Raw genomic sequence first — 5,147 nt, 5'->3', positions numbered from 1 at the left:
AAATAGCGGAATATGTGGTTGAAAGGCAGGTGGTTGTCATAGGAGGTCTCAGATATGATGCTGAGCAGATTGAAATTCTCATGATGACTGTACAAAATCAATGAAATTTATACCATTGCATTAAAATAAACAGGTATATTTTTGATAGATGCCAATGTCTGCTCTACTGAAAAAAATAGATTTAAGCTATGAAAGACTATAGTACACTTCATTGCATTCCAGAGAGAAGAAATCCAGCTCCACCCACCAGAACACCGACACAAGCTTCCCTAACCAGGGAACCTTGACAACCCCACCCACAATGAGGAAACTCCTTTTATCACTTTAAAATTGAAGCATTAGGTCACAGAAAATGTTCCTTCTGGAAATTATTCATTTGAAGTAGGATTAAAAGCAATATGTAGACAACACATTAGGACAATGTAATAATATGAATAAGCAACTGGCAATAATTAAGATTTGTCCTGCAACTGCTAAAATAATTCGTAATAAATATAAGTTAAAATTTCTGTATTTACATAGGAGTAAAGTTAATAAAATAAAAAATAAGCTATTTAACATTGCATGTATATATATTTTGTACATATTAATCGTAAAATCAGATGGGATGGAACATAGATATACAACATAGGTAGATGTTTAGAGATGAATAATTTTTAGAAAAATGGAAAGTTTTCATATGATCTATAAACATAAGCCTGAACTTAAAAATAGGTAGCAATTTAGAGTTGCCAGACTTAGCAAAAAAAGCTGTTTGAATTCAGATTAATAATTAACAATTTATTACCTTAAGTATATCCCACACAATATTTTGTATATTTTTATACTAAAATTTATCCACTATTTATGTAAAATTCAAATACAACTGAATAGCCTGTATTTTATCTGGCAAACCCAGGCTTTAAGGAAAATAGCAATCCAACAAGGAAAACTGCTTGCTCCTGGGAAGAAAAGCTATGACCCATCTAGATAGCATATTAAAAAGCAGAGACATTACTTTGCCAACAAAGGTCCATCTAGTCAAAGCTGTGGTTTTTCCAGTAGCATGTATGGATGTGAGAACTGGACTATAAAGAAAGCTGAGCACCAAATAATTGATGCCTTTGAGCTGTGGTGTTGGAGAAAACTCTTGAGAGTCCCTTGGACTGCAAGGAGATCAAAGCAGTCAATCCTAAAGGAAATCAGTGCTGAATATTCATCGTAAGGATTGATGCTGAAGCTGAAACTCCAATAATTTGGCCAGTGATGCGAAGAACTGACTCACTGGAAAAGACCCTAATGCTGGGAAAGATTGAAGGCAGGAGAAGAGGGGGACAACAGAGGATGAGACGGTTGCACGGCATCACCACATCAATGGACATGAGTTTGAGCAGGCTCTGGGAGTGGGTGATGGACAGGGAAACCTGGTGTGCTGCAGTCCCTGGGGTCATAAAGAGTCAGACTGAAAGACTGAACTGAACTAAAAATGAAGTCTGATAAACATGTCACATACATACTGGCGTGAAGGCATATGGTAGAAACAGAAAAATATACAATTAGATAGAAATCCAGATCTGATCAGTATTAAATGTTAGGCAGAGAAATGTAACTTTTTAAATTACAAAGATCAGACTGTTTAAAGCTTTGATCAAAAGATCAATCAAAATATGTTTAAGAATAATCTATCTAGAAATTGAATTCTTGATGGATTGGAAAGTTAAAGGCTCTGGAGTCAGAGAATGGATTCAAGAGACCATTTAACCTAGTTTTGTAGCATGCTCTTCTGATAAATTATAGAAAGGAAAAGAGGAAGTCTATGAAAAAAAGAAAAGTGTGGTCAAGAATAGCAAATGCAACACAAAGGTGGGCAACCAGAAAGAATATGATGAAAATACTGAATTTCTTACTAGGCTTTTTTTTTTTTAAGTTAATAGCTTTCAAAGCTTAGTGAACAGAGACCTTCTGCTTTTAGCTATAAAAGAGTGATGGAACTAGAAAGCTCTCCATCTGTAAACAACTAGAAAACCAGGCAGGATTGAAGAAGTATTTATTTTCAGATACCAGGACACATGACATTGTGAAGTCTGACACGGGAGACACTTTCTATTCTTAGGAAGGGGAAACCTGGCAGAACGTGCTGGCCCTATTCAGCTAAGAAATAAAGAACCCACCTGTCAATGCAGGAGACATAAGAGATGTGGGTTCGATCCCTGGGTCAGGAGGATCCCTTGGAGGATGGCATGGAAACCCACTGCAGTATTCTTGCCTAGAGAAGCCCATGGACAGAAGAACCTGGTGGGCTAAAGTCTATGGGTTCTCAAAGAGTCGTAGCAGGACTGTAGCAACTTAGCATGCATGCAAGAGGGTCTTTAGTCTGGGACAACACTAGTGCCTTTGGTAACATATGTAAACAAACGAAACCCAGGGTTTTCTTGAATGTGAGAAAATGCAACTCAAGAATAGCTACTCATGAAGAGTAAACAAGACTGTCTTCATTCTGAGAAAATGAAATTTGAAAAACAAAGATTAAAGCAGTCAAATATCTAAAATTTCCAGATAACACAAACAAGTTAGAGTCAGCTGGCTAATCATTTGTCTTCGCTGTGTGCTCAACACATTTCTCTGCTCTCCACCTTGCCGAAAGAGCTCATAACCACCTTTGGTGTGATGCATCCCATTCCAACAATTGTTAGCTCTAATACATTATAAAATACAATTTTGCTGTGTCACAAATTTGCATTTTAACACATGTAAAAAGGGAGCTAAAGAAATCTCCATAAGGCACCTTCTGAGTCCTAGGCTAAGAACTAAGGCCTCATACTGTGACTGAGACTTCTTAAGTGAGTAAAAAAATACTCTCAGGGAATGAAGAACTATAGGTAGTTCTAAATTAAAAAATGAAGGCAATGTATACAACATAGGGGAACGTCCGAAGTCTGAACATCTGGAGTGTATTCACTTTGTTGAGTCCCTGGGTATCTCAGGAGATGTTTTAGAAAGACCATGAGTCCCAAAGTAAAATCTACTCTGGTCCCACAAAAATTTTTCTTTCTTTTCAACAGGTACAGTAGGTGCCTACCAGAAGAACATTAATGTTGTTTAAAAGAAGATGATAAAATCTGACAATATAACTTACACAATTATTGGCACACAATGAAAAATGTGGCACATAGCCAGGAAAAAAAAAAAAACCGATAGAAACAAAAATGACAGTAATGTAATTTCAAGCCAGCTATTATAAATGTTTCATCTGAAATAACATTTCGTGAGATGATTTTAATAGCACGTATTGCAGAATAAGAGATCAGTAAAGCTTAAGAGAAGAAAAGCTATTCTACTTGAATCACACAAAGAGAAAAAGGTAGAACAATTATGAACATAGACTCAGTGATATGTGAAATTTCAAGCAGTCTAAAATATCAATATATTGGCTATCCCAGAAGTGTGAGGGTGGAGAGAAAAAGGACATAATAATCAAAACTGAATAAATCACTGAAAGAGAACATGGAAGGAAAAAAATCATAGAGAAAAACAATGAAACCACACTCAGTTATTGAAAATATAAATAAAACTGACCAATCTCTATCTAGAGTGATACAGAAAAAAGAAAAGAGAATGATTAATTATTATCAGGAATGAAAAAGGAGACATCGGCAAAAACACTGTGCTATGTGCTAAGGCACTTCAGTAGTGTGCCACCCTAAGGACTGTAATCCACCATGCTCCACTGTCCATAGGATTCTCCAAATAAGAATATTAGAGTTGCCATTTCCTTCTCCAGAGGATCTTCCTGACCCAGGGGTTAAACACAGGTCTCCTGCATTGCAGGCAAATTCTTTACTGTCTGAGCTACCAGGGAAGCCCCTCGTATTCAAATGACATAACTGGAGTCTTATGAAGCTTTTTTGACAATTAACTTGTATACTTTTATGAGATGATAATTCCTTGATCATTTTTGTTCAATTGCACAGTCATGTCCATCTCTTTGTGACCCCATGGTCTGCAGCTCTCCAGGCCTCCCTGTCCGTCACCAACTCCAAGAGTTTACTCAAACTCATGTCCATTGAGTCAGTGATGACATCCAACCATCTCATTCTCTGTTGTCACTTTTTCTCCTACCTCCAATCTTTCCCAGCATCAGGATCTTTTCCAATGAGTCAGCTCTTCGCATCAGGTGGGCAAAGTATTAGAACTTCAGCTTCAGCATCAGTCCTTCCAGTGAATATTCAGGTTTGCTTTCCTTTAGGATGGACTGGTTTGATCTCCTTGCAGTCTAAGGGGCTCTCAAGAATCTTCTCCAATACCACAGTTCAAGAGCATCAGTTCTTCGGTGCTCAACCTTCATTATGGTCCAACTCTCACATCCACACATGACTAACGGAAAAAGCATAGCTTTGACAAGATGGACCTTTGTTGGCAAAATAATGTCTCTGCTTTTTAATACACTGTCTAGGTTAGTCATAGCTTTTCTTCCAAGTAGCAAAGCGTCTTTTAATTTCATGGCTGCAGTCACCATCTGCAGTGATTTTGGCACCCAAGAAAATAAAGTCTGTCACTGTTTTCATTGTTTCTCCATCTATTTGCCATGAAGTGATGGGACCAGATGCCATGATCTTTGATTTTTGAAAGCTGAGTTTTAAGCCAGCTTTTTCACTCTCCTCTTTCACTTTCATCAAGAGGTTCTTTAGTTCCTCTTTGCTTTCTGCCATAAGGGTGGAATCATATGCATATCTGAGGTTATTGACATTTCTCCCAGCAATCTTGTTTCCAGCTAGTGCTTCATCCAGTCTGGCATTTCACATGATGTACTCTGCATATAAGTTAAATAAGCAGATGTCCATATACAGCCACGATGTACTCCTTTCCCATTTTGGAATTAGTCTGTTGTTCCATATCTGGTTCTAACTGTTGCTTCTTGACCTGCATACAGGTTTTGCAGGAGGCAGCATCAATTCCTTGATAAACCAACATTAAGCCAAGAAAAATAAAAAAGCAGAAATTATAAATGCATTAAATAAACTGAATTTGTAATTTAAAGTCATCAAAAAAAAAAATCAGGCCTTAATGACCAGTGGTGAATTCTACCAAATATGTAAGGAAGAAATAACACTATTTCTATATAAACTCTTCCAGAAAATAAAAGTGAGCCTTCCCCCACAAAATGTTAT

The sequence above is a fragment of the Moschus berezovskii genome, chromosome 18 (genome assembly GCF_049115385.1).
Source record: "Moschus berezovskii isolate FMDL1 chromosome 18, NW_MosBer_1.0, whole genome shotgun sequence".
Classification (NCBI taxonomy): domain Eukaryota; kingdom Metazoa; phylum Chordata; class Mammalia; order Artiodactyla; family Moschidae; genus Moschus; species Moschus berezovskii.
Note: the sequence above shows the minus strand (reverse complement) of the source record.